General features: G+C 39.2%; 1 non-coding gene and 1 pseudogene across 1 annotated transcript; one reads left to right on the top strand and one right to left on the bottom strand.

Annotated features, from left to right (window-relative positions):
- Positions 1-3,236: 3,236 nt before the first annotated feature.
- On the bottom strand, positions 3,237-3,967 carry LOC126943785 (dnaJ homolog subfamily B member 6-like; annotated as a pseudogene).
- A 10,342-nt stretch (positions 3,968-14,309) lies between these two features.
- Positions 14,310-14,435, top strand: LOC126945507 (U4atac minor spliceosomal RNA). The gene has a single exon (XR_007722467.1). It is a non-coding gene; the product is annotated as a U4atac minor spliceosomal RNA (small nuclear RNA).
- Positions 14,436-17,869: the final 3,434 nt, after the last annotated feature.

Genomic DNA, 17,869 nt, shown 5'->3' with positions numbered 1-17,869 from the left:
GGTGTAACGGTGTGTGCCTGTAATCCCAGCTACTCATGAGGCTGAGGCAGGAGAATCGCTTGAACCCAGGAGACAGAGGAGAGCTGTGAGCTGAGATCGCGCCACTGTACTCTAGCTTGGGTGACAGAGCGAGACCTCATCTCAAAAAAACAAAACAAATCGACAACAACAAAAATCAAAAACCCAAAACCCCAAAGATGGGTAGAGGGGGTCTTTAGGCTCCCTTATAATGCCATTGCCTGAGCTCCTGGATCAAGGTGTACTTGAAGTTAAAAATCTATCCTTGGACCTTTTAGTTTCATTTAAGTTCATTGGAGTCAGGTTTTCTGTTTTTTGGTACTAAAAGAGCCCTGATGGATACATCCTTCTGTTCACATTTGCCTAAGATGACTCTCAGAGGTAGAGAGATATGTTTTGCTATAAGGGTGTGTGCACAACAATATATGAACTCCTTGCTCGGATTATACAGTTTGGTTGTTAAATTGCAGAAATTCACAGGATAATTACCAAATTTCCACTTTGTTTTGCTTTGGATACTAGTCCTTGATTAAAACTATTTTCTATTTGTGTGTGTTTTTCCGCTGTTTTAATACATAGAATTCAATTGTACTCATGGAGGACCAATCAATTCTCATGTGTTATAACATGTTTCCTTCTGGAATGTAACTTTCCTAGGCCGTTCCCCGAGCCAACAAAGCTAAGAATAAATGTTCATATAAGGAATATATGCCTAAAAGCATAGCTCTAACAAAGTCCTCCCTCCCTCATATGTCCATTTTCTCCTTTAATTGTAGCTTATGTGCCATTATCTCAAGGAAATGATTAACCAAGCTTATCTTTAACACCACATCAGAGTCCTCTTTCCCACAAAGTATTCCAAACCATGTTTTATTTCCCTCTGACTTCACTGTAGGTAGCTCAATGCCCTGGGTAAAGAATTTTCTCAGTACATGCTTGTTGAATTCTGTTAAATCTACACACACTTGCAAGCAGGGTAAAGGCTATAAAGTATTTTAAGGTTACAAATTAACTTGATTATAGATCACTAGCGCTGGAAGACACCAAGAGTCATTAGCTGAACCCACCCTTACCGTAGATCAATCTCTCACTCTCTCAAGAAGAAAAAACATTATAGATGTAACTACAGCCCACTCTACTCCTTCCTTCTTCCTCCCTTTCTGCCCAGAGATAAGCTCTAAGGAGATGCCGGCGTATATCAATCTGATGCATGTTTTTGTACTTTTATGATGTATGTTAGTGTCTGAAAATTTACATAAATGGAATCATATTAAATATATTTTCAGTGTGCTTTTTTTCACTCGATATTACGTTTTTTATTTTACCCACATGGATCAACATGGCTGTGCCCTGGGACACACACCTGTACGTGAGCACAGGGAACCATGAATACAGCCGTTCACTGCAGCACGACTCATAACAGGGAAGAAGTAGAAACCACTCAGTTTAGAGGAATGAGTGAGCTATTTGTTTCTATAATGGAATGCCAATCCACAGTTAAAACAAATAACTTTCGTATTTTACCAAAGAGGGGCATGGTCCAGAGAAATTATGTAAAATGACAAATGTCACTCAGATGGATAATGGGAAATCTGAACCTGAAACCAGGACTCCTGAGTCTAAGGATAGTGGTCTTTCTAATGAACCTTATCTTTTGTAATAATTTAAACTTCCAGAAAAACTGAAAACAATACACACAAATAATTCTCCTATACTTTTTACCCGATTAGCGATTTTTAACATTTTGCCACATTTTCTTTTCTTTTCTTCTAAATAGAGACAAGGTTTTGCTGTATTGACCAGGCTGGTCTTGAACTCCTGTCCTCAAGCGATCCTCCCATCTTGGCCTCCCAAAGTGCTGGGATTACAGGCATGAGCCACCACGCCTGACCACATTTGTTTTATTCTCTCTCTCATTCTCTCTGTTTAGAGATATAATTTTTTTCCCTAAACCATCCAAGAGAGGTTGCTTGAATATATAATGACCCTTTTGCTATAATACTTCAGTGTGTTTTCATATTAATAAAAATATGCTTCAAAATATCCATAGCAGAGATATCAAATGCAGAAAATTTCACATTGATACCAAATTTCTTTTTATAATCTATAGTCCATATTCAAATTTTGTTGAATGCCTCAATAGTATCCCTGAGAGAGAATCTCTCATCACATTCACCCTCAGCATAGGAGTCAGTCCTGGATTATACATTGTGTTCAGTGGTCAAACATAGTTTTTATTTGTTTATTTATTTGCACCAAACACATTTGCATTTATTTTCTTTTAAAAAAAAAGCAAATGTCAAAGACCCAGTTTACCAGTTTTCCTTTTATAAACCTAAGCTTAACATCACATATTTAAACAATTGTCAAGACTAAGTTGCCAGGATTCAGACTCAGCTAGAAAACACCCTTAATTTATATTAAACCAGAAATGTTTTACCATTAATGCATTAATATATTTTACTACTAATATATTTTACTACTACATACTGAAAAAAAACGAATTTAGTTCTGTAGAAGATTCGCCCTGGCAATGTTGACCTCACAGCGGGCCAACACTATGTGGCTCACATTTCAGACACAATGGAAAAGCAGATCCATGCTGGTGTTAGTGCACAATCTTGTCCTACACTAAAGAGTCAAGGCTCACCTTGGAGTACATTTAATAAAAAAGCAAAAAGCATACAGATATTTACAATAATATATATTTTTTTGAGACGGAGTCTTGCTCTGTCACCTAGGCTGGAGTGCAATGGTGTGATCTTGGCTCACTGTAGCCTCCGCCTCCCAGGTTCAAGCAATTCTTCTGCCTCAGCCTCCCAAGTAGCTGGGATTACAGGCGCCTGCCACCACACCTGGCTAGTTTTTTGTATTTTTAGTAGAGACGGAGTTTCACCATGTTGGCCAGGCTGGTTTTGAACTCCAGACCTCACTTGATCCACCTGCCTTGGCCTCCCAAAGTGCTGGGATTACATGTGTGAGCCACTGCACCTGGCCTACAATAATTTTAAAGACAAAAAAAAAAAAGTCCTATTAAGGGTCCCAACAATAAACTCAAAAGTCTATGACAAATAGAGGTTCCGATTAGCTGTTTATAAATACTTTAGGTGCAATTATTCTGAAAGGCAAGTTACCTTGAAATCTACAGAAAAAGTTTCTGTTAATCCTCAGATGGTTCTTGTTATAGTTTCACATTTCTGTTAAGTGGATGCCTTGAATTACTTGTTATCCAAGTGCAGCAGCTGCTCCTTAACATTTGTTGTTAAAGACATTAACTGGCCATCTTCTTCAATTTCTACTCTTTCTTGACCATTCTTGACAATTCCCTTTGTAGTGATTTTTCTGCCATTAACCATTTTAGCAGAAGTGTTATCGATTTGAAGTTGCCAATCCCACTACCACCAAATGATGTGGAAGAAAATGAAGCGAGGCCCCCGTGACCTAGTGACCCAAATGAAGTATTAATAACTCCTGTATCAAAAGAAGATAATCCACATCCAAAAGATGGAAATCCACTGAATGTGGAGAAAAACTACCCCAACCCTTGGCTTCTGCTTCCACGGGAACCCCTTTGATTCTGAAACAAGTCCTCAAAAGAGTCGTCAAAGAAGTCAAATGAAAATGGGTCCCTTCCACCAAAAAATTCCCTGAAAACATCATCTGGGTTACAGAATGTGAAACCAAACTCAAACGGACTGTCAAAATGACTTCCACCTCCTCCTCCACCATTTAATCCTTCTTTGCCATATTTGTCATAGATGTCCTGTTTTTTAGCATCTGACAACACCTCACACACCTCAGCTACTTGTCTGAATTTTCTCTCTGCTTCTTCTTTATTCTCAGGATTTTCATCTAGGTGCCACTTCAGTGCCAGTCTCTGGTGTGCCTTTTTAATATCCTCGGGTGAGGCCTGTCTCCGCACTCCTAGAGCTTCATAGTAATCCACCATGATTTTGTTTGTTTGTTTGAGACAGAGTCTCGTTCTGTCATCCAGGCTGGAGTGCAGTGGCACCATCTTGGCTCACTGTGACCTCTGCCTCTGGGGTTCAAGACATTCTTCTGTCTCAGCCTCCTAAGCAGCTGGGATTACAGGCCTGCACCACTATGCCTGGCTAATTTTTATATTTTTGCTAGAGACGGGGTTTCAGCACGTTGGCCAGGCTGGTTTTGAACTCCTGACCTCAGGTGATCCACCTGTCTTGGCCTCCCAAAATGCTGGGATTACAGGCATGAGCTGCCGTGCCCAGCCTAACCCATAATTTTAAGAGATTGCTGGAACAGGTCTGAGGATGGAGGCAGCTGAAGGCAGGCGGGAGGCAGGGGCAGTGGCCAGTATCGCCTCTCGGCTCTGACACTGCTGTGCTGGTGGTGGTGACTACTCACACTTTCCTCTCAAGCCTATTTTTTTTTAATTTATTTTTATTTTTTAATTTTTAAAAATTTTTTAATTTTACTTTAATTTCCGGGATACACGTGCAGAACATGCATGTTCGTTACATATATATACATATGCCATGGTGGTTTGCTGCACCTATCAACCTGTGCTCTTCCTCCCCTTGCCCCTGACCCCCTGACAGGCCTCGGTGTGGGATGTTCCCCTTCCTGTGTCCATGTGTTCTCATTGTTCAATTCCCACTTATGAGTGAGAACATGCAGTGTTTGGTTTTCTGTTCCTGTGTTAGTTTGCTGAGAATGATGGCTTCCAGATTCATCCATGTCCCTGCAAAGGACATTAACTCATTCTTTTTAATGGCTGCATGGTATTGCATGGTATGTGTGTGCCACATTTTCTTTATCCAGTCTATCATTGACGGGTATTTGGGTTGGTTCCAAGTCTCTGCTATTGTAAATAGCAATAAACATACATGTACAGATGTCTTTATAGTAGAATGATTTATAATCCTTTGGGTATATACCCGGTAATGGGATGGCTGGGTCAAATGGTATTTCTGGTTCTAGATCCTTGAGGAATCGCCACACTGTCTTCCATAATGGTTGAACTAATTTACACTCCTACCAACAGTGTAAAAGCGTTCCTATTTCTCCACAGCCTCACCAGCATCTCATTTCCTGACTTTTTAATGATCACCATTCTAACTGGTGTGAGATGGTATCTCATTGTGGTTTTGATTTGCATTTCTCTAATGACCAGTGATGATGAGCTTCTTTTCATATGTTTGTTGGCCACATAAATGTCTTCTTTTGAGAAGTGTCTGTTCATATCCTTTACCCACTTTTTGATGGGGTTGTTTGTTTTTCCTTGTAAATTTGTTTAATTCCTTGTAGATTCTGGATATTAGACCTTTGTCAGATGGGTAGATTGCAAAAATGTTCTCCCATTCTGTAGGTTGCCTATTCACTCTGATGATAGTTTATTTTGCTGTGCAGAAGCTCTTTAGTTTGATTAGATTCCATTTGTCAATTTGGGCTTTTGTTGCCATTGCTTTTGATGTTTTCATTATGAAGTCTTTGCACATACCTGAATGGTATTGTCTAGGTTTTCTTCTAGGGTTTTATGCTTTTGAGTTTTACATTTAAGTCTTTAATCCATCTTGAGTTAATTTTTGTATAAGGTGTAAGGAAGGGATCCAGTTTCAGTTTTCTGCATATGGCTAGCCAGTTTTCCCAGCACCATTTGTTAAACAGCGAGTCCTTTCCCCATTGCTTTTTTTGTCAAGGTTGTCAAAGATCAGATGGTTGTAGATGTGTGGTGTTATTTCTGAGGTCTTTGTTCTGTTCCATTGGTCTATGTATCTGTTTTTGTACCAGTACCATGCTGTTTTTGTTACTGTAGCCTTGTAGTATAGTTTGAAGTCAGGTAGCATGATGGCTCCAGCTTTGTTCTTTTTGCTTAGAATTGTCTGGGCTATTTAGGCTCTTTTTTGGTTCCATATGAAATTTAAAGTAGCTTTTTCTAATTCAGTGAAGAAAGTCACTGGTAGCTTGATGGGAATAGCATTGAATCTATAAATTACTTTGGGCAGTATGGCCACTTTCACAATATTGATTCTTCCTATCCGTGAGCATGGAATGTTTTTCCGTTCGTTTGTGTCCTCTCTGATTTCCTTGAGCAGTGGTTTGTAGTTCTTGAAGAGGTACTTCACATCCCTTGTAAATCATATTCCTACATATTTTATTGTCTTTGTAGTTTGTGAATAGGAGTTCACTCATGATTTGGCTTTCTGGTTGTCTATCATTGGTGTATAGGAATGCTTGTGATTTTTGCACATTGATTTTTCTATCCTGAGAGTTTGTTGAAGTTGCTTATCAGCATAAAGAGTTTTTGGGCTGAGATGATGGGGTTTTCTAAATATACAATCATGGCGTCTGCAATCAGAGACAATTTGACGTCCTCTCTTCCTATTTGAATACACTTTTATTTCTTTCTCTTGCTTGATTGCCCCGGCCAGAACTTCCAATACTATGTTTAATAGGAGTGGAGAGAGAGGGCATCCTTGTCTTGTGCTGGTTTTCAAAGGGAATGCTTCCAGCTTTTGCCCATTCATTATGATATTGGCTATCGGTTTGTCATAAATAGCCTTATCATTTTCTCAAGCCTAGTTTTTAAACAATTTATTACTGCTGAATCTGAGCATGTTTCATGGATATGTCTTTTGTAACTCCTCTATTACACACACCTGCTGACTTTAATATACTCTTGAGTACAACCGCTATATTCTTGGTATTGTACACGTTATTACTTACTACCAAGAAGAAGCCTCCAGTCCTTCATGACAATTTAAAGACACAAGTTAAATACCAGTACCCATCCCTTGAGGAATTCATAGTACAGCACAGACACATGGGGTGCGAGTGAAGTGAATACATTCAAAACCAGCTCCACCACTTATGACGTAAGTGGTGCGGGGCAAGAAAAAGCATCACTCTGACTCAATTTCCTCAGTGTAAAATGGTGATAATAATATCTACCTCACAGGTTGTTTGGAAGATTAAATTAAATAATGTGTGGGAAGAGCCCAATATGAATTCATAGCAGATACATTTTCTTTGTGCACTGAGATTTAGTTTCTGTTGAGTTTGTGTGTTCGTGGTTATGACACCTAATACCCCTAAAAACTATTCACAGTAGGAGATGTGGGAGCTGACACTTAAGTCATTTCTTCCCCAGTTTATGACAAGGTTACCTGGTTTCCACTCAAACACAGATAAAGGTGCTTTCTCTTTTACATGCTACACCACATCAAACTTAGTATCGTGCAAAAGATTTTTGCTTACACAGTCATAGGAAAGAAAATTTGCATCAGTTTGCTTGAACATTTTGGTTAGCCATACTTTACTCACATTCTGAAACTCAGTCATGTAATTCAGAGGGGTTTTTCTCTTCTTAGATGATTCGCAGTATATTTATCCAGGAATAATCGCTGAGATGGAAAGATGACAATTATAAGCATTTATACAAGTAAAAGTATTAGAATTTTAGTTCTATTTTAGACTTCCAAATAGGGTGCACAATGAATTGATAAGGCAATCCAGTGGTTCTTCACAGGTTTCTAATATTCAGGGTGTTTTCGTCAAGCTGAATTGCATTTATTGCCAGTTTTTCCATCTGCAATTGCAAAGAGGGTGATGTAGGGAGGAACTGTCAGGATAGCATGAGGTTTAACTCCAGTAACAATTTACTGAAAATAACATCAAATATTTATTTCCACTTTAGTACCTACCTAATTTCAGATAATTTAGCTTACAAGATAAAACAAACACCATTGGTTGTTGCTAACCATTATTAAAAGACAATAATGTAAGTTCTAAGAGCCTAAAAATACAAAGCTTTTCTTTTCTTTCTTTCTTTCTTTTTTTTTTTTTTTTTTTTTTAATTTGGAGAGTTGTATTAGCTAGGGCTCTAAATTGAAAATAATAGAAGCCCAACTCTAAGGAGCTAAGGAAAAAAGAAGGCTATATTATAAAGTTTCTCATGGGTCATGAGTCATGAATATGAACCCCGTTAACAATTAAAGCAAGGGATTCTAATGCATTCAGGTTCTCATTCCATCATTTCTCTGTCCTTTTCTGTGGATCTGTTTATTATTCTCCTTATTCTGTGTCTATGGGCCATCTTCCTTTTATTCTGGTCACATGGAGAAAAACAAGACTGACAGCTTCTGAACTTGCCACCCAACATTCTGTCACTGGAGGGAGTCTGTCTCTTTCTCAGGCCTAATTGTAAAATTCCTAGTGAAAATCTTTGATTGGTCCAGCTTGGATCAGGTGTATACTTCACACCAATCAACTGCTGCTAGCTAATCAGAGTGATACTGAAGGAACATGTGGATAGGAGGAAAAGAGCAGGTCCTAGAAGAGGAGAACTGGTGAGACAATAGATGACTGCTGTTATGGACAGAATTGTGTCCCCCAAAATCCATATGTTGAAGCCTTAAGTCCCAATGTGACTGTGTTGGTGATAGGGACTTAAGGGAAGTAACTAAGATTAAGTGAGGTTATAAGGGTGAGGACCTAATTCGATAGGATCAATGTCCTTATACAAAGAGAATGAGATAGCAGAAATGTTTCTCTCTCCTTCTCTCTGCATGAGCCTAAGGGAAGGCTATGTGAAGACATGGCAAGAAGATGGTCATCTACAAGCCAGAAAGAGAGGTCTCACCAGACACCAACCCTACCAGCACCTTTATTTTAGACTCCTAGCCTCCAAAACTGTGAGAAAATAAATTTCTATTGTTTAAGCCACCCAGTCTGTGGTATTTTGTTATGGCAGCCTGAGCAGACTACTATAACCACCATATGCATGTACTCCATCCATTCTCTGAAAAAAAATTTTCTGATTACCTATTACATCCATTAGGATCAATTCAAACACAAATAGCAGAACCTGCAAGAACAGTGATATTAGAACATGACTCTCAGGTAAAAGAAGTTGAGGAAAGTGATCCAAGGCAGCTCCTCAAAATCATCAGATATGTGGGCTCTTCTGTCTTCTGCTCACCATACTCAGTGCACAACTTCTATCTTCCAGGTCACCTTATGGTTTCAGATAGGAGCTGGAGCTCTAGATGTCATGCTCACTTCTCAGTCAGCAGGAAGGAGGAAGAGGGAGGAAAATATTCTCCATTTGTCTGTCCCCACTTTTTAATAAGACAGCTTGGAAATACCTGTACCAGTTTCTGTGTATATCTCATTGGACAGAATTCAGTCACATGACCACACCTAGCTGCAAGGGAGGCTGGAAATGTATCTTTTTACTGGTAGAATTGCTATCATCAATGATGTACGGGTTCTGTTAGGAAGTAAGAATTTGAGAATGGAAGTTGAACAGATAATTACTAGGCTCTGCCACAGTTATATAAGTCAGACACTGTGGTAAATGCTGTATTAGTCCATTTTTGCGCAGCTGATAAAGACACACCCAAGACTGGGCAATTTACAAAAGAAAGAGGTTTAATGGACTTACAGCTCCACATGGTTGGGGAAGCCTCACAATCATGGTGGAAGGCAAGGAGGGGCAAGTCACATCTTACATGGATGGGAGCAGGCAAACAGAGAGAGCTCATGCAGGGAAAGTCCCTTTTTTAAAACCACCAGATCTTGTGAGACTTATTATTATGTGAACTGCGTGGGAAAGACCTGCCCCCATGATTCAATTACCTCCCACTGGGTTCCTCCCACAACACGTGAGAATTCAAGATGAGATTTGGGTGTGGACACAGCCAAATCAATGAAATGCCAACTACAGCTTCATTCAGAAAATTAGCAGGCTAGATAAAAACAAAATTTAATAGCATTTAAAATAATAATAAATAAAATTTCCCCCTGTGGATTATCTCTAGCTGACTATATCAAGTAAAACCATCTGTGATTTATAATTGAAGTGACACATTATGCCAAACTTCCTACTGGCAGTTTATTAGTATTATTATAAAGATATTTGGCTGGGCATAGTGGCTCATGCGCGTAATCCTGGCACTTTGGGAGCCCAAGGTGGGCAGATCACTTGAGCCCTGGAGTTCAAGGTCAGTCTGGACAACATGCTGAAACCTCATCTCTACAAAAAATTAGCCAGGCATGGTGGCATACGCCTGTAGTCCCAGCTGCTTGGGGGGTACTGAGGCAGGAGGATTACCTGAGCTTGGGAAGTGGAGGAAGTCAAGTCTACAGTGAGCCGAGATCATGCCACTGCTCTCCAGCCTGGGCAGCAGAGTGAGACTCTATCTCAAAAAAAAAAAAAAGACATTTAATTAATATTCTGTAAGTTGATTGCACCTGTTTGTTTGCTCATTTTCTTTAACATGCTACACCCTTAGTCTGCCCCATTATCAGCCAGAGAGCTATCTAATTAGTGTGGTGGCTAAAAATACTTCCCCCCAGAGAAATGAAGGATAGTGTTCGCCCACTGAGGTGTTATTAACTCTGCCACATGAAAGTATTTGAAGAAAGGGTTTCAGTCAAAAGCAAAGAAGATGGTTGAAAATGACTGTCTTTTCAATGACTCCAATGACTGTTGGAGTGGTCCTAGAAAATAAAACAAAGCTGCATAGATGAAAATAAAAACACATAATTTTACATTATGTCATTGCTTTCTTGTCAATTATAGAGTGGCAGTTTAGAGAAAAACAACAATGGTGACGACTAAATAATGGAGTGTTGAGGAAGAGCCTCAGAAACCACATTGAGATCTGAAAGCTCTTTGCCTTCATGAATTACTGTTTTCTCTCTCATGAGAAGCAGATGGAATGAATAGATTGGGCCATTATCTATTGTTCATTCATTCAGTCAACAAATATTTATTGAGCACCTACTATGTGCCAGGCACTGTTCTAAGCATTAAAGGTTTATAGGGAACAGAGTAGACACCATTCCTGTCCTTCTGGATCTTATATTGTAGTGACTGACAGACAATGAACAAGATTAATAAGTAAGATGTGCAGTATGTTCATGGTGAGTGTTGTGAAGAAAGGCAAATCAGAGGAGACTAGAATGCATAGGGCTGGAGGAGGTTTGTCATTTACATGGAATGGCTGGGGAGGGCCGAATAGGAGGCAATAGGAATTCTGAGAGGTATCGTGCTAATGAACAATTCAGAAGGGAACAGCAGGAGCAAAGATCCTGGGGTGCTTATGAGGTTTCCAGTGTCTGGAGCTGAGTGATTAGTGGGGAGGATACTGGGACAGAAGAGGTAAATCAGGTGGGGCCTCCTAGGTCATTATAGTGACTCAGACTCCTGTTGTGTGTGGGAATGGAAAGCCACTGGTAGATTTGGAGCAGACAAGTATAGTTGTAGCAGGATCATCTGGCTATGAAGACAGACCTTTGGGAGGCTTTTGTAATAACTCAGGCAAGCGATGACTGTGGTTTGAGCTAGGCGGTTGAGTTGAGGTGGTAAGACGTGATTCAATTTCTGAATATATTTTGAAGGTAGGATGGATAGGGTTTCCTGATGGAGTAGATGTGAGGAATGAAAGAAAAAATTCAAGGATGGCACCGAGATTTTTGGGCAACTAGAAAAATGGCAACACTATTTACTAAGATGGGACATCTGTGAGAAGAGGAAGCTTGGGTCTTAAACACCTTGATGATAGATAAATGAAGATGCTAAGTAGACAGTTGAATCTGGAGTTGAGTCTTGAGTTCAAAATAGATATCGGGTTAGCCTGTTCTTATAACATGTAGATCGTGTTTAAAGCCACAAGAATGGACAAGATCACCAAAGGAGAAACCAAGGCCTTCACTGTGGGGCCTTCAATATTTAGGTGGCAGAGACTAGAAGAAACCAGAGAAGTAGACTGAAAATGAGTTGTCAGAGTAAGGGGTCAGGGGTGTGTGGTGTCCTTGGAGGAAGAAAGTATTTCAAGGAGGAGAGAGTCAACTCAAATTTTCTCAAGCAAGGTACACTAAGATCAGTATCCCTGTCCCAGAAAGTAGGACAAGGAGAGAACATGAAACTCCAGTGACTGCCCAATATCACATACTTGGCATGCAGTAAATTTGAAATTCAAAAAGTAAATTTGAAATTCAAAAACCCAGATTGTGGCTAGGCATGGTGGCTGACACCTGTAATCCCAACACTTTGGGAGATCAAGGCAGGAGGATTGCTTGAAGCTAGGAGATCAAGACCAGCCTGGATAACTTAGTGAGGTAATGTCTCTACAAAAAAACAAAAAAGTTAGCCAGGCATGGTGTGTGCACCTATAGTCTTAGTTATTTAGGAGGCTGAGGCAAGAAGATCACTTGAGCCCAAGAGTTCAAGGATGCAGTGAGCCATGATTGCACCACTGCACTCCAGCCTGGGTGACAGAGCATGACCCTGCCTCTAAAACAAAACAAAACAAAATAAAACAAAAAAGCCCTAAAAACCCCCTCCGATTGTTTGACCTTAATCCAAGCTCTTAAAAGGAAAAAGTAAAAGAAAGTTTAGTCTACCTATTTGTAATATTGGTGACATTTGTAGTTCTACATGCTTTTCTGATTTTTTTTCTAACCGAAGATTTCTACTTCTTAGTAAACCAAAAGCAACAAAATGGAAAAGACAATGTAAGAGTTTTAATAAGTGCCTCAAAAATTATCATTTCATTAAAGCACTGAAGATGGGTTGAATCTATTAATATCATTTATTGTGTTTGCAAAGTGCTTCTGTTTTTTTGTTCTTTGTTTTTCTGGCATTAGAATTGCTTTTCTTCATTGCTCTGCGCTTCAGCGGTCTCCCTCCTGTTCTTCAAAGGGTTCTGCATGGGCTGCCTCTGTTCAATCAAATGGAATCTTCAAAGTAACACATTGAATGGGATGTGCAACGAATACTGAAAAAAGAATGAATCTCAAATACTTGGCAGCCGGCAGTTTCTTAAAATCCTAATCTCTTCATTTGGTGAAATACAAGTGATTTCCAATTTCAGCAACTGAGATAAAATAAATCTTCTATATTGAACCACAAAGTAAAATAAACACTAAACTTTGTTTAAATGCAGGTAAGACCGGGTGCAGTGGCTCATGCCTGTAATCTCAGCACTTTGTGAGGCTGAGGTAGGAGGATCTCTTGAGTCTAAGAGTTTGAGACTGACCTGGCCAACATGGAGAAACCCCATCGCTACAAAAAATACATTTTGAAAATATAGACAAGAAGAGATCTGCAATAAGTATCACAGCAACCAATATCAAATGAATATAAAATTTTGCATATTTACTATGAGATCCTGAACACTAAAACAAAAGATCAGGAGTGTGAGAGGAATTTAGGGTTGTGCTGTTTAATAGTTGGACAAAAACAGTTCTGCACTACCTAAGTGTGCATGCTTTTAGAGTTTTCTCATCCTGTTTCCTCATCTCTTTTTCACTCCACTTAGTCCACTGACATTTTCTGCCTCTCCTCTCAGGTACCTAGTATTCCTATTCTTACTGTATCAAAATTCTTCATGCTAAGCACTCTGCCAGTGCTTTCTTTTCTTTTTCTTTTTCTTGACACAGGATCTTGCTTTGTTGCCCAGGCTGGAGTGCAATGGTCCAATCTCAGCTCACTGCAACCTCTGCCTCCCAGGCTGAAGCAGTTCTCCTACCTCAGCCTCCTGAGTAGCTGGGACTATAGGCACACACCACCACACCCGGCTAATATTTTGTAGAGATTGGGTTTCACCATGTTGCCCAGGCCTGTCTCACTGTACTGAGCTCAAGTGACCCACTGGCCTTGGCCTCCCACACTGTTGGGATTATAGGCATGAGCCACCGTGACCAGCCTGCCAGTGTTTTCAAATGTTATTTAATTTAATGTTCTCAACGAATGGCCAGAGGAAGATATTAATAGGATCCTTTTTAAGGAAAAAGAAACTGAATCCTCCTGGTTAAGGGTTTGCTGGAAACCACATTGCCAGGATCTGAGAAAGGTGGATTCTTTTTACTTATTTATTTATTTATTTATTTATTTATTTATTTATTTATTTTTGAGATGGAGTTTTGCTCTGTCGCTCAGGTGGAGTGCAATGGTGTGATCTCAGCTCACAGCAACCTCCGCCTCCCCAGTTCAAGCTATTCTCCTGCCTCATCCTCCCAAGTATCTGGGATTACAGGTGTGCGTCACCACACCCAGCTAATTTTTTGTATTTTTAGTAGAGACAGGGTTTCACCATGTTGGCCAGACTGTTCTCAAACTCCTCACCTCAGGTGACCTGCCTGCCTCAGCCTCCCAAAGTACTGGGATTACAGGTGTGAGCTACCGCATCCAGCCACAGAGGTAGATTCTGATCTGATCTGTGTCTTCTAATGCCCACTGTTCTCCCATTGCTTAATATCATCATGTGCTAGGCTGTTCTTGCATTGCTATAAAGAAATACCTAACCATCCTTTTCTTGGGGTTGCACTACTGTCTAATGAGTGCATAATGAGGGCGGTACTGCTAATGCCTATACAACGCACCTGCATCAACTAGAACTTTGCTTTACCTTGGTATGATTTTTGGAAAAATGAAAAACCTCTTTTCCATGAAATTGAAAAAAAAAATGTTTTGAAAAGAAAAAAAAGAAATACCTCAGGCTGGGTAATTTATAAAGAAAGGAGGTTTAATTGGCTCACAGTTCTGCAGGGTGTACACGAGGCATGGCACTGGTAGCTGCTTTGCTTCTGGTGAAGCTTTGGGCTGCTTACAATCATGGTGGAAGGTGACGCGGGCGCAGGCATCTTACGCAGGGAGAGCGGAAGCAAGAGAGAGAGAGAGAGAAGGGAAAGGTGCCACACACTCTTAAACAACCAGCTCTCTTGAGAACTCACTTACTACCAAAGAGATGGTGCAAAGTCATTCCTGAGAGATCTGCCCCTGTGATCCAGTCACCTCCCACCAGGCCCCACCTCCACCCAATACTGGGGATTACAATTCAACACGACATTTGGTGGGGACAACATTCAGACTACATTACACCACTTCATGTTCTAGTGTAAATATATATTTTGCTAATGTTAAATCAAATCTATAATAGATCATTGGTTTGGACTGAGCTCCTGTACTAGGCCCAACAGACAAAACCAAAGTGGAGTCAGTCATGCTGAAGTTCTACACCAACCTGCCGAAACTAGGATCTTTATCTGACCTTTCAACAAACCAGGACACAGAAATAACAGCCAAATCCCTAAACAGGCCAGTTTTCGCCAGGATGATAAGAAAGTTCCTTAAATCAACCTCCTCTGCTCAGCTCATCAGAACACTCATTCTGTTTTATAGTATGAGGTGTTGCCCGATTCTAGAATTGCAAATAAAAGCCAATTAAAATTTTTTAAAAATATTTTTTAAATTCTTTATTCTTTTTAATAGTGATAGGGTCTCACTATATTGCCCAGGCTGGTCTCGAACTCCCAAGCTCAAGCAATCCTCCCACGTCAGTCTCCCAAAGTTTTAGAATTATAGGCATGAGCCACGGCACCTGACCTCAATTAAGATCTTTTGTTGTTGTTGTTGGTTTTGTTTTTTGAGATGGACTCTCACTCTGTCGCCCCAGCTGGAGTGCAATGGTGCGATATTGGTCTAATGCAACCTCCGCCTCCTAGGTTCAAGCGATTCTCCTGCCTCAGCCTCCTGAGTAGCTGGGATTACAGGCACATGCCACCATTCCCAGCTAATTTTTGTATTTTTAGTAGAGACAGGGTTTCAGCATGTTGGCCAGGCTGGTCTCGAACTCCTGACCTCAGGTGATCCACCTGCCTCAGCCTCCCAAAGTGCTGGAACTACAGGCGTAAGCCACAGCACTTGGCCCCAAATAAGATCTTAAAACTAAATTTGTTGTGATTTTGTCTTTTGACACTAAACATGATACCCAGTCTTGAAGTCATAGAGAAAAATGGCAACAGATTGACTACATACAACTTTAAAACTTTTGTTTGGCAAAGGAAAACATGGAGATAAAAAGATAACACACAGGCTGGGAAAACGTATTTAGAACATATATAACAGAAAAGATTTATGTTAAGCACTCCTGCAAATGACTAAGACTATAACCAACAACTCAGTAGAAAAATGACCAAAGAATATAACAAAGGTGAACCAAAAAATAAGAATTATAAAAAAGCAATAAACAAATAAAATATTCAATCTCATCTTCTGAAAAAATGCAAACAAGATGCCCATCAGGTTGGCAAACATTTTACATACTAATAATATTGGCATACTCTTTTTAGAGAAATAATTTGTTATACTTACCAAAATCTAATTTTTTTTTTTTTTTTTTTTTTTTGAGACAGGACTGCTGGGCTCAAGCAGTCCTCCCACTTCAGCCTCCCAAGTAGCTGGGATCACAGGAGCACACCACCACACCTGGCTGCAAAATGTAAGTGACTTTATCTTCCTTTCTTTCTCTTGACCCAGCAATTCCACATTTAGGTATCTGTCCCTGACAACCCAACACATAAAATTCTTATATGTGTATAAGCATATGTACAAGAGAAATTATTAAAGGAATAGGTATACTAGTGAAAAATTGGAAATAACCTAAATGTTCATTAATAGATTTAGTAAATATATTATTGAAATTTATTCTATAGATTATTAGGGCAATTGTTTAAAAGAATAAGGTAAAGCTATGTATAATGATATATGAAGATTTCTGAAACATATTGTCATGTTAAAAATAACATGCCATAGGACAATATCATATTTCACCATTTAAATAAAAATAGTGGGAAAAGCCCCATAACTTGTTGAGAGTCATTACCTTTGATGATGGGATAGAAGTGGGAAAAAAGGTGGGTGAATAGGAACCGTCACTTTTCACTCCATTTACATTGGTATTACTTTGATTTTTAAAAAATGTGTTTTCATGAATTACTGTGTAGTTTAGAAATATAAATGTTTTCCCTTTATTTTACTATTGTATTCTTTCTCTCTTGCTCTCCTTTAATAAAATTCTCAGGCAGGATGTGACAGAAAGAAAACAGTAACTTTTATTGACTTCCGTATCTCACACTTGTGTTCCAGTGTTTGGCTATTTATGATTTCCTTCCTGTGCTCTGACAGTCTCTAATTGTAGGTATGCCTTTATGGTTAGAAACAGCTTTTTGTTTTGTTTGAGTTTTTAAGCCAACAATCTCACGAAAGAGCTATGCTTCTGTAACACTGTCGTTTAGGGGTTTTTTTTTGGCCCCCATCTCATAAAACTAGCCCAGAATGCTTTTACTACCCCAGACAAAAATGGACCATTTAAGAATAGGTTCCTAATTTGTTGTTAAACGCTAATTATGAGAATTAGACAATAACTTGTATTCCTGAAAATAAGCATAATGGGAAAGCGTCTTCGGGAAATTGATGGGAATTCTGGATATAAAAGATGCAGTGTGGTTATCTTAAATTGAAAAGTGAAAATAGCAAAATGGCTAAGAAAGCCTTAACATAAAACATTAATTGGGGTTTAATGATGTAATCTTAGCAGTGGGAAAGACACATAATAACATTCTATCAAATCTTTGTTAGCCTTCCTTGTAATTTTGTCTTAACTATAGCATCGAAGAAAGTTGTGTACAATTCATTTTATGAATCAGAATCCATTTATTTTATATTGTTTTCATTCTTTTACCCAAGAGAGATTCATAACTTGTTTTTAATCACTTCTTTGATTTTAAACCAATAGTGTCTGCCAACTGGGTAATATTTCCCATTAAAACATTATCTTCTATAATTGATATAATTGCTTCATAAAGAGATAAACCACAGCATAATTCCACAGTCTTTGGGTTTATAAAATCTAATTATGTTCACAACACAATATTTTATTCTTAGTGATCTTAAAAAGAACATAAACTTGAACAAAGCCCAGACATTTATGGTAAAGTAATTGGGAAAATCAAGTTAATTATTGCATATAGAACTGCCTCTATTAGCAGCCCCTGAGACAAAGCCCTTTTTGCAGTCATTAAT

The sequence above is a fragment of the Macaca thibetana genome, chromosome 1 (genome assembly GCF_024542745.1).
Source record: "Macaca thibetana thibetana isolate TM-01 chromosome 1, ASM2454274v1, whole genome shotgun sequence".
Classification (NCBI taxonomy): domain Eukaryota; kingdom Metazoa; phylum Chordata; class Mammalia; order Primates; family Cercopithecidae; genus Macaca; species Macaca thibetana.
The sequence above is the reverse complement of the archived record's forward strand: the minus strand, read 5'-3'. Positions and strand labels throughout refer to the sequence as shown.